We start from the raw sequence: 16837 nt of genomic DNA on the forward strand, positions 1-16837 counted from the left end.
GAACTCCCTGAAGCAGCTGACTGAGATACCTGTGCTTCATCACATTTTTTCTTTTGTCCTTTATGTTGCAGTATTTTCTCCCCACAGCCGTCGTTGGTGCCTTTTGTCCCTCTCGGAACGTTCAGCTATTGGCTTCTTCTTTTTATACATTTCGTGCTTTCTTTATAGATATTTCTCTCTCTTTACAGGACCAGCATCTCTCTGCTGTCTGCTGAGGCATGACCTCTCAGTCCTGTTCAACCCTTTGTTCTTTTTTGGCGGGATCTTTCTTGTAAATTCATAGATACTGAAATTTTGTTATATGTAACTAATTTTGCCAAGTTGTCATCAAACATGACATCATTAAAATCTCAGTCAATCATTGGTGCAGCAGCGGTGTTAGATAGGAGTAATTGTTACACCAACGACTGTTGCATCAATTACTTTCCTGTGCTTAGTTTCAATTTTTACACCCATACAGCACATGGTCTTGCTAGCTACATACTTTTTCTCTACTTTTAAGTGGGGAATTGCATAGTGGAACGTCTGGATTTGTAGGTCAAACCGATCTCTATTTCCAGCCTGTTGTATGAATGATATGGATTTTGCTACTCACTCCTATCAAACAGAATATACATCACTTTTACTTTACATACAGGCACATTAGATCAGCTGTTCAGACATGTTGGAAGCTCTTTATATCATGACGAAACTGGTGGTGAATATGAGTACTACATAGCAAGTGTGGGACTTCAAATTTCACAGTCAAATTCAAATTTATTCACAATTTACATTTGAAATGATACATATGAATATATACCCGAAATGAGCATATGCTCGTGCTCGGGTACAGTCCAGTAGTCTACATAAATTTTAAAGAGATCAATAATAATGTTGATGTTAGAAATAATAGTAACAATAATAATAATAATAATAATAATAATAATAATGATGATGATGATGATGATGATGATGATAATAATAATGATAGAATACCCGTGACGGAGGTGATACAAAGATAGTAATACAAATTAATTCATTAATAATAATAATAATATAAATAATAATAATAATAATAAAACAAAAATATTTACAATAATAAAATAAATATTAACACGGATGAAATAAACTATAAAACCACTAGCGAGAGTTAACACAACTTAAATAAGCATATAATAACCAGAAAAAAAAAATGAACTCGAAAATCAACAGAAAAGTTCGATATATCGCAGACGACAGCAACCGCCGTATTGACATTGTGCTATGCATTATTGGTAGTAGGGGGGGCCGAATGTCTACGTAATAACTGCCGTTCTCTTCGAAACTTCTCGTACAATCATGGGAAGTTAATGCTGAAAAACAAAATTTCTACTAGGAAAACTGTTCATCATTACCAGGATAAATACAAATAATACTGAAATATATTAATCAAATTTCAGTTATAGATCTCCCCCTTTGTGCAAGAGGTATCATATCAAAATACTTTATGAATGGCGGAGAAAATATAAATTTCAAGAACTCTCTAGTGAGAGAGATAGTGACAAGTACAATCAAGTGTATCTGTGGTGATGCTAAGAAATCATTTATTGGAGATATACACTGTTACTTATGAATGCTATAAACATTCTGTTGCACCAATGACACATATATGTGCGGGACAATTTTCATATAATATTTTACAATATTAAATGTAATGTTTTCATAATAATGGTATATATTATATTTACAGAGCATTCTTTTGTTCATAATTTTGGTATATATAAAACATAAAAATCAGAATAAAAGATCTATTATGAGAATAAACATACCAAAAGATGTAGTCTGGGACATGAGAAGTTTCTTACTGTTTACTGGTATCTCACGTTTGTGCATCTATAAAATGTTAGTATTTTTATTTAATTTTGCATGTGTACTATTCTTGAGTATAAGTATACCAATCCTGAATCATTTTTAATTAAACACAAGACCCCAAACTTATACGCAAGGTGATGGACACTGTTATTCAGTTTTTCTTACAATATTTTAGAATAACTTGGGAAAAGTTGGAATAAGCAGAATTCGTAACTTGAAAAACTACATCTTAAAGGGGAGACATAGGCAAAAATACAATCAATTACATAACATTTTTAATTAATGCATTTTTCATTGTCGAGCGCTGCAATTTTTCATGCATAGTGTAAGTGGTGTGTACATTTTTAATACAATTAACAACTGAGGTACATTTTTCCAAAACTATTTAAGGTAGCGAATTGAAAATTTTTATAAAAGAAGGAAAAAGAAAGGAAAAAAAGGAGAAATGACCTAAAATTTTTCCAGTAAGTAAAATACATAAAACTTGTGAGTCATTATTACATATTATTACTTATTATTATAACACCAATTTTATGGTTTGCTACAAGAGAAAACAAAAATTCCACTATGTAATTTAGATATCGTAGAAGCAAGTTGTATCTGATGATGCCGTAAAAGGCGAAAATGTTTATACATTATTTATATTTAACATCATTAACAAATGTTAATATTAAACTGATGTCATAAGATTGGACATTTTAAACATTATTTATTGTATTTAAAATTATGGTTGCCTACTTTGTTCAAAGGAATAAAACATTAAACTCTGCAGGCAGTTTCTGGTTACAGTATTCAATGCTTAGAACCAACGTCAATTTCAGTAGAATTAATATTGTAGAATTTAGTATAGCCAATAAATTGTTAAAATGGTATATTTTGCATTAATTTGAATTAACTCTTGAGATAGATTGTCAAATATATTGATCCTTTTGGGTGTAAATAATTTAATAAAAACAAATATTATTTTCTTGTTTAAATTTTATTTTATGTTGCAGGGTACTGGTTTTACAAAGCTCATACGAGCTACAAGTCAAATAGTGTCCATATTTTTATTTTCCTATATTTATTAGGTATTATCAACTCCGTCCCTTTGGCTAGATCTTCAGTGGCAGAAACTACTATTAACAACAGTTTAAGCAAATGCAGCTTTAAGTACTCGAGGAAAAATCATTAACGTACAAAATTATTTAGGCAAAGAATAAAGTAGAAGAGAAATAAAAAAATCTGTGTTAATACAATATCTGTGTAAAGAATATCATTTATCAAGTCGTTGACATGCTCGATACAAAGGCACGTGTTTTTATTAGTCAATCTACAATATATTAACAGTGGCTAGTGCTTCATTTCGTTTGATAAAAATCAGAGTTTAACTCAGAAAACAAATAACTAAAATAAATACGTGTTTCATGTCACCTCCACTCAACATGCACAACTCCGATGTTTATGGTTATATAGCAAAGATGACAGATTTTTTCAATAACAAAACAATTAACTGTAACAACAGACGGAGTTGGAAACAGTAATTTTACGCATTCAAAATAAAATATTTAAAATATAATTTCTCTTTGGGTATGAAATATAATTTACAAAACAATATGTGATACATTAGTACTCACCTGGAGACATCACACAGCAGCATACTGACTGCCAGTTCTTCAGTCTGTGTTGGAGACAGACAAAAAAAGTTAAACGTAGTTGAGAATAAACATTGAAAACAGAATTTGTCTTCAGTCTCTCGCAGTACAAAGCATGTTAAAAATTACACTAATGTGCTTTTCACTCCTGTAAACTGTTGTTAATGAAATAAAATAAAACAGTACGTTAAATACGTCACTATATCCTAATTTCTCTAACTTATATACTACATATTATACTTTCAGGGACAAAAAAACCCGGACACTTTTTTTTTATAAAAACAAAAAATTGCACGTTTGTTAGTCAGAGTTTTAGTAGGCCATGCAATTTAATATCCATTTGTGGTCATTTCGTTAGCATGGATTCGTATAAACAAGCCATTATTATGAGATACGCCATTTATTTGTAGAAAGTCTCAGTTACTACAGAATTTTTGTCTTTGTTTTTGTTGGTAGTCACACTTTATCTTTTAAAGAAGCGACCCGAAGATATTGCTGTAGCTGTTGCTGTAAATGATGATGGACGCAGTGTACGTTACATCGTAGATGTCATGAATATGTCTAGAAGTACCATTTAGGATGCCCTAAAACATTTTAGAGAGACACAAGAATATAACAGGAAATCAGGTTCGGGTCGTCCGCATGCACAACTCAAAATGAAAATAGGCGCATGGTGTTACCAGTTCTTAGAGAGCGCAACCTGCTAGCTACGATGGTAGCCTAACGGTTTGTTGACATGCATGGACATCCAATATCAACCAAAACAGTTAGAAGAAGGTTGAAAGCAAGTGGGCTGATATCAGTTAAACCTGCAACTGGTCCCAGATTACTCAGGATGATCACGTCGAAAGATTGCGTTTTGCACAGGATCATAGAGCCTGGAGAAATGAACAGTGGAGCTGTGTTCTGTTTACAGACAAGTCACCTGATGGACGTGAGAGAATTTGGATGAGAGTGGAACGATTTTCGCAATATTGTATTTCCGAGGGATCAGCATTTGGAGATGGTGAAGTGATGGTTTGGGCAGGAGTGTGTATGAATGCTCGTACGGAGTTGGTTTGCATAGACGGAAATCTAACAGCTGACAGTTACATAAATGAATGTTTGGTCCATCATGTAGTGCCATTTGGTCCGTACATAGGCAATGGTTTTCTTCTAATGTACGACAATGCACGCCCGCACGTCGCTTGCGTTACCAGAAATTATCTGCAAGAAGTGGAGATTCATGCCGTATCGTGGCCAGCAAGGAGTCCTGACATGAATGCAATTGAGCACTTGTGGGTATGCTGGCACGGCGTATTAGAAAGAGGCGGCCACCCCCAGAAAACTTACAGGAGTTAAGACAAGCACTTCTTGAAGCATGGGAAGACATTCCTCAAGGATATTATTGTGATGTACCAAAGTACGCATTTCTTCATCATATTCCTCAAGAAGCCATTTCTAACCTGATTCAAGGCATGGCAAGATGTATGGTTGCAGTTATCCAATGCCGAGGGAGTAACACATGTTTCTAAAAATGTGATTTCAATGTTAAAAGCACGAAACATCTGAGCTACAGCTGAAAAATGTTTTTACTGGTTTTACGCCCTTTGCGTTCTGATGAAAAGATTTTATTTCTAATAACGTATTTATGTTTAAATATACGATCCTTTGTTCCAAATGTGTTTTTCTATCATTTAAAAACCATTACATTTTATAACCTACTAGACCTTTGATTAACAATTTCTGTCATAAAATAAGTGCCCTTGAACAATAAGTGTCAGAGTTTTTTTTGTCTCTGAGTGTACGTATTACTCGATGGTGATTCCATTACAGATGTGGGTAACATAGACCAACTCTTATCATTACAATATTAATCAAGGAAAATTGAATATCCGTTGAACGATTTCTGAAATACTTAGGAACTGTTCTTATAAAGCAGAAAATAGTATGAAGACCGTTCTAGGCATTTTACAGTCAACAGTCCGAAGACTGGTAGGAACCTCATAAATGACACGAATAACGCATCGCTCATGAGGAAACTAAGCCGGGAGATAATGGGTTAATGTCTATTTCCTTTCACTCTCCATTGCTTAATACATAGCTGACTAACTACATATTACACTAATCAGACTTCAGATGTATACGAATAACTGTTTTTCCTCTGACATATAGTCAAATGAGATGCATTGCCTGATAATAGATTATCAGCCAGAATCTCAATCAGAGGTCATTTAGAGAATGTTGTCTAGATATTAGAAACTTTTGCGCACTGTCTTATGGCAATGTTAGGTACATGATTTGATTATACGTGGCCTCCAAGCAAGACTAAATACTCAGGCTGTAAATATTTCTTTTTTTTTACTGATATGATGCCGACGTCCATGTAAGACAGTATATCATATTAACACTGGGCAGATGTCGTGCTTTAGACGGAAATCGAATCCGCGATCATTGCTTTCCTGCAACTTTCAAAACCACTTTCCATAACTTAGGGAGAAGGACTGTATCTTATTATTGGTTTTTATATTTCCATATTAGTTCAGGTCTTCCATCTCATCGCAGTGTATAAGTTATCATTTAAATTAAAATTATTCAAATCCCGTCCAACATTCTCCTCCTGTTTCTTGTCTCTAAGGAATTGAATAAAGGAATAATTCAACTAATGAGCTTAGACAGGATAACTCCGCCGGCTCAGTTCTTCGCTTACAGTTTTAGACATTGTCAAAGTCTCTTCTTGATATTGTTTTACAATACTTGTTTCACATATCTGTTGAAAATATTCGTCTCCGTGTCTATACAGGGTGAGAGTTCTTTTAAGGAACGAATCCAGAGCATAATATGAATGGAGAAGTCCTATACCATTTTGTTCCTTTGCGCTTAGATTTCCCAGAAATAATTATTTTATGTGATAAATGTTAATCTCATTATATTTTAAACACTTTTAGAAATACACATTTTATAAACTTCTTTACATTAGAGTTATCACTTCCCGCAAATAATTTTGCATAATATTCCTGTCACGTTTACGGTTTAAGAACGTTTTAATACTTTAATTAATTATTAAGCCACTTTAAGTAATGGATGTTTGGCAACGCTGTAGTCACCTCATACAAAATGTCTGTTGACATTGAGTACATAACCGCCCTCATTGCTACGGAGAAGGGTAATGACAAGGATAACGGTATTGTTATGTTTAATTGTCATACAAATTTGGTATTTGTACTAAACTGTTTTTCAGTTTATATTGATGGAACTTTCAATTTCAATTATTGTTATAAATATTTTTGCCAACATGTTTACTATTCATGGCTCCATTAATTGTCACTACATTCCTTTAGTGTTCTATTTACTTCGCGTTAAAAGTAAAGCTTCTTACAAAAAAAACATTATGAGATAACTATTTACAACGGTATCCATAGTGCTTCAAATTTGTGGTTTCTGCTCTAGGAGTAGAAGAATTATTTGTTTAATGGACTAAAACGTGTTTCCTACTTGATGAGAACTGGTTCATCTTGTTGTGGAAGTGTTAGTATATCTTGTTTTAACATATTTATGAATATTTGGATTGATTTTCATACGGCATGTGAGATAACTGTTTACAACGGTATCCATAGTGCTTCAAATTTGTGGTTTCTGCTCTAGGAGTAGAAGAATTATTTGTTTAATGGACTAAAACGTGTTTCCTACTTGATGAGAACTGGTTCATCTTGTTGTGGAAGTGTTAGTATATCTTGTTTTAACTTATTTATGAACATTTGGACCGATTTTCATACGGCATGTGTGACAACTGTTTACACCGGTATCCATAGTGCTTCAAATATGTGGTTGTGGCCGTTTGTTTCTCCTCTAGGAATAGAAGAATTATTTGTTTAATGGACTAAAACTTGTTTCTACTTGATGAGAACTGATTCATCGTGTAGTCGCAGTGTTAGTGAATTCTATTTTATCTCATTCTTGTTTTATGGATATTTTATCATGCCATCATTGTTTGTTTATTTTCGTTAGCAACGCTATATTTTATTCATGTGCTTATGATTTCCAGTGATTTTCTCATCTGCTCCCTCTGTGGCACTTCTGATTCGTCTTCTAAGGGTACTTTTATATTTTGTTCTGAATGTCAATCCTGGTTTCATGGTGATTGTGTATGCTTATCTTATGAAGAAGTACAGCTACATAGTGAGTCTAATTCTTTATGGATTTGTCCTTCTTGTAATAACTTATCGGATACTACTCATAATTTTTCAACCCATACTGACGACCTTTTATCTTGCTCTCTATGTTCTGACAACACTGATAAATTTTACAAGGGTCTGAAGGGACTACGCATTCATACGGCCAAAGTCCATTCTAATGCCTCTCCCCTTTCTCAGCACCTTTCCGATACTTCTTCCGAAGACACCTTCTTTTCAACGCTCTCAAGATGTAAGAATAATATCCCCATTTTACGTCGAATTCCTAAAGGTGCACGTTGTTTCGCGGCTGATAAATTAGTACAACTTATGGATAAATGTGTCTCTCTCAATTCTGACCAATCTTGGCATCAATTATTCCTCTTTGCATATATTGCTCTCAAAGTTCCTGTGAAAGAAAATCGGAAGTCGGATAAATCTTTGATCTCAAAAATTAAAGCGAACATTCAGACATTCTCACTGGAATCTACACCCTATAAACATAAATTTTCTCTCTCTACTTCTCGTCTAGTTGAAACTAAGGTAGCTGATGGTGATATCCATGGAGCTGTTCGAGTCCTTTCATCCGATTATGGCATAGCCAAAGCTTCAAGTGCTACATACGAAGCCTTAAAATTGAAACATCCTCCACCTTCACGGCCTCTTTCCTTTCCTGTTCCGCCTTCTGGGTCAGATGTTATGTTGTCTGTCTCTCAAGACATGGTTCTTAAAGCTATACATAGTTTTCCCACTGGTTCTGCGTCTGGTATTGATGGCATCCGATCTCAACATTATAAGGACCTCACATCTAAATCTGCAGGTGATTCTGGACGTCGTCTCCTTCAATCTATTACTCAAGTAGTTAATTTCATGCTATCAGGCAATGTCAACAGCCATATTTGCCCACATTTATACGGGGCCTCTCTGTTAGCCATTAGTAAGAAGGATGGCGGAATACGACCCATTGCAATTGGGAACACTATTCGTCGACTAACTTCCAAAATCGCCTGCATTTCTGTCAAAGAATCAGCTAGTACTTTATTACTTCCTCACCAGCTTGGTTTTGGTGTTGCTAAAGGATGCGAATCTATTATCCACACAGTGCGAACTTTGTAGACATAAATAAAAACAATAATCATGTTCTATTAAAGCATGATTTTAGAAACGCCTTTAACTGTATAGAAAGCGAATCTATGCTCGAAATCGTTCAAAATTGTGTCCCCCAATTATATGTTTTTGTATGGCAAGCCTATCGGGAACCTTCTAACTTGTATTATAATCTTGATATAATCTCCTCTCAAACAGGCGTTCAACAAGGCGACCCTCTCGGTCCCCTTCTTTTCAGTCTTACTCTTCAATCCGTAGTATCTAAATTAAACAGTCCTTTGAATCTCTTCTATTTGGATGATGGCATTTTAGGTGGTCCTCCGGATATTGTCTTATCTGACCTTTCAACACTTATTAATTCTTGCCAACTTATTGGTCTTGAGTTAAACCCGGATAAATGCAAGTTACATTTTTGCTCATCACAGGATGATACTGTATTTACAACTTTTAATGCTCTCATTCCTGGAATTCGACTTTCATCTCCTTCCACTTTGACACTCCTTGGTTCCCCAATATTACTGCCAGCTGTGGAAGTTGTTATGCGTGATAAATTAGATACTATGAAACATTTATTTATTGGCCTACAATCTCTTTGCACTCATACAGCATATTTCCTTTTAAAAAATTGCTTTCATATACCTCGCCTAACATACTTCCTTTGCACTACCCCTCTCTGGTTATTTCCCTCTCTTCTTCTAGAGGCTGATTGTATTTTGCAGGATTGTTTGGAATCTATTCTTAATATCCAAGTTGACAATCATTCTTGGTCTTTCGCTACTTTGCCTATTTCATTTGGTGGTCTTGGCATTCGCAATGTTAGCGATATTTGTGTGCCTGCTTTTTTAGCCTCGGCTCATGGAGCTCTGAATTTCGTCAAATCTACTCTCTCTAGTCACAGTGATGAAATCAGAATCCTTCATATGTCTGAGGCTTTTGAACAATGGTCCTCCGTTACTCACATTGTGGATCTTCCAAACAGTCCAGAGTCTCAAAAATGCTGGGATCTTGGTCTTGCTTCCAAAACTTTTGACAGCCTTTTTGCGTCTTCCTCCTCAGATTTTGACAGAGCCCGTTTTCTTGCTTTACGAGAAAAAGAATCAGGATGCTGGCTTCAAGCCTTACCTTCTTCCAACATAGGCACCTTAATGGATAATACGTCCTTTAAGATTGCTTTTGCCTTAAGGCTTGGTGTTAAAATTTGTTTTCCACACAAATGTATTTGTGGTGCAGATGTCGATTCTTCTGGCCTCCAAGGATTAAGTTGCCTAAAAAATTCTGGACGATTTTCCAGACACGTCATGATTAACGACATCATTAAAAGGGCCCTAATTTCCGCTGGTTTTCCTACCATTCTAGAACCCATTGGCATAAATCGTTCCGATGGCAAACGTCCAGATGGCTTAACTTTAATACCATGGTCCAAAGGCAAATCACTTTTATGGGATGCCACTTGTTATAACACCTTCGCTTCTTCTTATTTGCCCAAAACTTCCAAACTCGCTAGGTCAGCCGCTGCATCTGCTGTTACAATTAAACGCAATAAGTATCTCGATCTTCTGGATAGATATAATTTTGTCGTTTTCGCCGTAGAATCTATGGGCCCATGGTGTTCCGAGGCGAAGTTGTTAACTTCTGATATCGGCAAGTATTTATCAGCACTTAACGGTGACTCTCACTCAACGGCTTTCCTCCGCCAAAGAATTAGTATTGGCATTCAACGAGGGAACGCTATAAGTGTTATGGGGATTTTTCTACAATCTAAATCGTTGGAAGAAATATTTTATTTCGTGTAGAGCTGTAGAGTATTTCGCATCCTTTAGTTTTGTTGCTAATTTCTCGTAATATAGTATATTAAAAACATATTCAGGTATCACACCCTTGAGAAATCTATGAGCAATGTATAAACGACCATCGTGAATCATTACTGTGCCCCATTCTCACGCGTCCCGAAGTTTGTTCTTTACAGTTGTTTGTAACATTACAGCGACACTACAGGTTGTCAGTGTCTTGTGTTTATTATTAGGAACACTGGGGTGAAAATTATTTATGATATAGTGCTTCAGATCACTTTGAAATAGTGATCGATAAGATAATAGAAGGTCAGAAAGCAGACAACTACCACTGTAACACGCATTTATTTTTTCAATTTCTTGCCATTTGTAGCAAATGAACTTTAGTAAGAACTTTGAGCCTGCTACATTAATTTCAGATCTCATGTTACAGTGTAAAACGTATGGGAAAATACTGAAATTTTTCTCTGCAGGTTTCATTTAACAAATTCCTGGTGGAAAAAAATTCAGGGGTAGGTCTGGCTTGTGAATACAAAAACAAGGATAACTGGACAGTGGTTAGACTGGTTAGAGCGTTAGAGTATGTATTCGGGCTGCTTTACTTACAACCGGATGAAGTAGGAGATGCGTTTGTGCATGATCTGATTCCCATATAACCTGAAACTGACATGTATGTATGTATGTATTTATTTACACTGCAAGTGGGCAAGCACCCGGTGGCAGTGGTATATACAATATTAACAATACACAGTTAAAATGATAAGCAATACACAATAAAATTTACAATACATAATAAAATTTACAACACATATACAATTTTATACACATTACAATAAGAATACACAATACAATTTAACACAATAATAATAAAACATAAAATAAAACACCTAATTTTACAACACAACCTACATGATTATGTATAGGTCCTACATAATTTTCAATAGTCTTTCACTTTACTCTCATCTCATTCCCTGTAGTGGCACTATGACGCATTTCACTGACACTTTAGCACACATTTCACTGACACTCTGTAACACATTTCACTGACACTATAGAACACATTTCATTGACGCTATAAATTATCACTGATCGGAACTGTTCACTGCACTGTAAAACCATAACTTCACTGACTCACCTCGCTTCACTGATACAACAGTTCAAATAAGTCAAATAATTGCATTCTTGTGCATACTGTACTTATAAACAGAACTACATTTAAACTAAACATTTCTAGTCTAAGGCCCTCTTACACGCTATTTTTAAATAATTTACAATTCAAACCAAGGAAGTAAACTCGTCAGGCTAGATAAATACATGCCACCTTAAAAAAAATTAAATGTTGAATGTCATCTTAATTTTAATTTTCACTTTATACACAACTCTTTAAATTATTCTTGAATCTCCTTAAGGAAGGACAGCCCTCAAAGACCGCTGCAGGTAGGTCATTCCAATCATTTATAGTTCTATTTAAAAATGAGAATTTACCTACATCCGTTTTCTGTTTCCTACATTTGATTTTAAAATCATGATCGTTCCTACCATAGTACGTTGGCTTTTCTAACCGAGCCGTTATGTCTACCCATGCTTTCTGACCTAGATGTGCTCTATACAATGATGTTATTCTAGTTTTCCTACGTCTGTTTTCCAAAGTTTCCCATTTAAGTTCTTTTATCGTATCGTTCCCATCTTCTCTTTTACCTTTAACAAATTTAGCTGCTCTATACTGGATTCTTTCTAAGGAAAAAAATTGTTCCGGGGCCGGGTAACGATCCCGGGACCTCTCGTTGAACGTACCAGTGCTCTACCACTGAGCTACCCGGGAACTCAAGATGTGTCGCCGGTACGGAGACCGTGCGATCTGCCACAATTTATTCAGAGTCACCAAGGCAAACGGCCGCGAGGACCGATTGGTTTTGATCTAATAAAAGCGTCCCTTCCGTCTCCGGTCGGGACCGACATGATTCTGTAGTATAATTTTCTTCTTATTTATTTGACAATTGTATTGAATGTCTAAACCAAGGGATGGAGAAAGAAATACAAAGGAGAATAATACAATCCTGGAAAGCCTTCTGGGCGCTAAAGTTTATACTCCTCGACAGGTCCATAAACCGCAGACTCAGTCTAGAGGCTCTTGACTCCTGTGTATTCCCGGTGCTAACATACGGTTGCCAAACCTGGGCCCTCACAGAGAGGCAAAAATGAACATCGAAATATGCCAAAGGAAAATAGAGAGGAAGATAGTTGGCGTTTCACAGAGAGACAAGGTCTCCAACACGGCACTGCAGAAAATTACAGCTTCTGAGAACATCACACAAAACCCCTCATAACGAAGTGGAAGTGGGGTGGTCATGTAGCAAGGCAGCAACAAGGCAGATGGGCGCGGGAAACCACCATGTGGGACCCGTACATAGGAAGGAGAACACAAGGCAGGCCAAGAAGAAGATGGGCAGATACATTCAAGCAGCAGCTGGGACTGGTCAACCATCGCCCGCAACAGGAACGAGTGGAGACAGATAGTGAACAAATTCATATAAAACTAAAATTTGACAAACTTTAGTGTATCTCACATAGTGAATGTGAATGTGAATATTGTTCACGTGAAATAGCTCATCATGTGAACTACACCAACCGAGTTTCCCCTCCTGTAGGAAGCCCTAGCCCTTCATGAGACACAGTGGCTTCATTCATTCATTCATTCATTCATTCATTCATTCATTCATTCATTCATTCATTCATTCATTCATTCACTGATGGTGATGCTCCATTTCCACCGAATATATGGGCAGCTCAATCTGGGGACACAGGTCGGACAACGAATAGGTGAGAATCTTTCCAATCGCATTTCCACTCTTTTAATTCTTCTTATCCCTCTATACATAGTTTTGTTGACCAGTTAATCAGTCTTCAGATCGAAATTTACGTAACGATCAATAGCATCAATATACCACATAGAGGAAAAAGTTCACACACTAAGAAGGAACAAATTTATGTTGAAAGAAAAATTTCTGATTACCAGGAAGCAAAAATTGATCGATTCAGATTCATGAAAAATACATGTTATAGTTGTGCTAAAGTACAGTACAATAGGCCTATTAGTGTTGACTATTACACTTTTACTACGTCACACTACTTTTGACCAAAAAAACGATATGAAAGGACGTCTTTCAATCAATCATGGCTGTTTATCGCACAATTTTATCGCGTCCCTAGCATTTGTTTAATTTTATCGCGTCCCTAGCATTTGTTTATTTTTATCACTAACCTAGCATTTGTTTCTTTGTTTGCCAACATTTCAAACTGCACTGGTCTGGAGTCAAAAAACAGAAAATTACAAATCACTCCAGTCGATGCACAGCACTTTCAAATATAACTCGCATTGGCATTCAAGAACAAGAATTAATAAAGATCGCTGGTCATATATGAAGAGCACCATTCGAAAATCCTGAATAAGTTGAGGGATACACCATGTACAGCTGTAAAAAAAAAAAAGTGGCCGCACTCGTGAACAGCGAATATTTTCAAAGTCCACTTCGGGTCGCGGCGATGTCACACGATGCATGTACTTGTACAAGCAGTTCCGGAACTATGAAAGTGTCCCATATCTACGCCTCGTAGACCAGCGGTAGAGTGCTTGTTTAATGATTCAAAGGTCGTGGGTTCGGGCCTTCTTCAAGTTTTCATTTTATTTTTTTTAATCTTTCTTTAGCGATGTAAATGATATTCAAATTATCATTTATATCCAGTTATCGTTCTTTATGGATATCACGTTATTTATATTTTGTTATCGTTCTTTAGAGATATGAATAAAATTCAGGTCATCATTTGTATTCTGTTATCGTATTATAACGATATGAATAATAATTATTATTGTATTTCCAATTGGGGTTAGCCGTATTTTACATATGTATGTTAGGGCTATAGTTTTATACAAAAAAAGATAAGCATAAAGAGAAATGGAAAAGAAAATTAAATTAGCTTATGCGATGTAAACAAAACATAAACAATCCGTAAATTAGGCATTGCGATTGCAAAACAAATATCAGGTATCAATTTGAAACATACAAAAACATTAACAACACACATACGTAACACTTCTATAACACAAATATGCAGCTTTCCGTACCATACATCATACATTAATACACAATAGTCACACAAACACAATCAAACTATAATTACGACATTGCGACGACATCAAGCATTCCATAACTGACTCACATACATAACAAATCAAGCATCCGTTACAACACATACACTTCAACATAGTAACCACACTTTTAAAAGTTACAAATTTGGCTCCAAGAAGAATAAATAGGACACTGTTACTAATTACTATTCTTCTACAATTTCTTAAATACATCTGTAATAAATCTGTGAAATTCCGATATGAATAATATTCACGTTTTTTATATTGTTATCGTTCTTTAGCGATTTAAATAATATTCAAGTTATCATTTATATTCTGTTTTCCTTCATTAGCATTATAAAACAATATTCAAGTTATTTATATTGTTATTGTTCTTTCGCAATATATTAATTTAACAAACCGATATTTATCATTTATATTCTGTTATCGTTCTTTAGTGATACTGTATAAATAATATTCAAGTTATTTATATTGTAATCGTTCTTTAGCGATATAAATAACATAAATTTAATATTAGGTTTGGAAAAATCCAGTTGCATAATACTGGTATTAGTTTTTCTTTTTGTATTATTACATTATACTATCTTGAACCACAATAAAATGAAAAGGAGTAACGAGGAATTGAACCTGAGACGTTGAAATCTAAATTCCGATGTTCGTCCGCTGAGGTACGAGAGCAAAAGTGTGGAAACATTTTTGGAAAAATTGGCCCAATCACACTCTAAGATCTTCTGATGATTCGTAGAAGCTAGTCCAGGATGCGGGGGGCAAAGGCTAATTGAGATTTCCCGGTCTCTGACCGGGCCAAACATCCTGATAGAATTAATATTTAACCCTTGCTGTGACTTTCGGTGAAGTCCGGAGGGCCCAATTAGTCAAATCCACTCTCCTCATCTCCACGCTTGGGCCCCCTGGAATTTAATAAGATGCGAAAGAGATAGTGGTGTGCGGAAAGCAACGGGATGTTACCGCATTTAGGCCTATCCTTTCCAAGAAAACTGCAAACATGAACAAAGGAAGCTTATAATAGAAGAAGAAGGATCTTCTGCGGACCTCTGGAAAAAAAACTAAGGAAGAGACTAGTGAAGTGCTTTGTGTGGAGTGTGGCATTGTATGGGGAAAGAACATGGACATTACGATGAAATGAAGAGAAACGAATTGAAGCATTTGAAATGTGGATATGGAGAAGAACGGTGCGTGTAAAGTGGACAGGCAGAATAAGAAATAAAATTGTGTTTGAAAAAGTGAGTGAAGAAAGAATGATGCTGAAACTGATTAGAAAGAGAAAAAAGAATTGGTTGGGTCTCTGGTTGAAAAGAATAATAGACGACATTAGGATATGTGGATCATATGCGGAGACTAAGAGGAAGGCAGAAAATAGGAAAGATTGGAGATTGCTGGGTTTGCAATGTAAGACCTGCCCATGGACAGAACATTTATGTGTGTATGTTCAGAATGCCTGGAATATCGTGTCTAAGAACAGTCGCTATTTGCAAAGACTAGTCAATTCCATGCCCACTCAACTGCAAGATGATCGAGATAAGAGGAAGATAGACTAAATATTGAATTGTGGCCTTTTGTTTTGTTTTTTGAACGATTAATTGTTTGAATGTTTTAAGGCCGACGCCAGTAAATTTGTTATGTTTATGCCACGAAAGATATTTTATTGAGAATAAAATATTTTTTCTTTCCATTTGAAGCCACAATATCATAATGATAATGATAAAGTCATGGCATAATATATTAATGAACCTGATGTTAATTACTAAAATAATCATAAAAGAGAAAGGAGCCATTATGTCTAGTTTGTCTCTCTCAAAAACAGAACAAAAAAGGACATAAAAAGCACGAGGTTGTAGTCGAACGCAGGATCTCATGAATAAGAGGCCTGAACGCTACCGTTATGCTATCGAATAACACACAGTATACTTCAATTATAACTGTAGATATCAGGCAACGTGGTCCAACAACATGTAACATCGCCTGTCTCCGAATTGTAGCGAAGATACCCGAAGGGAACTTTGATACAGAAGAGCGGCCACTTTTTCTTTTGGCAGCTGTACATCAACGAGTTCACTTCTTTTACGCACACGTCCAATATAACATCAACTGAACTACCAACCACTAAAACAATCAAATTTGAAAATTGTACTTTCAATAATTGTTTCTTTTAAAATT

The 16837-nt window shown here is 35.5% G+C and overlaps 1 long non-coding RNA gene across 1 annotated transcript in view; it reads left to right on the forward strand.

Moving 5' to 3' along the window:
- LOC138694554 (uncharacterized) overlaps nt 1-16837 on the forward strand; it is a 512327-nt gene that overhangs the window by 121991 nt on the left and 373499 nt on the right. The window lies entirely within an intron of this gene.

This window comes from Periplaneta americana, chromosome 2 (assembly GCF_040183065.1).
Source record: "Periplaneta americana isolate PAMFEO1 chromosome 2, P.americana_PAMFEO1_priV1, whole genome shotgun sequence".
NCBI lineage: Eukaryota > Metazoa > Arthropoda > Insecta > Blattodea > Blattidae > Periplaneta > Periplaneta americana.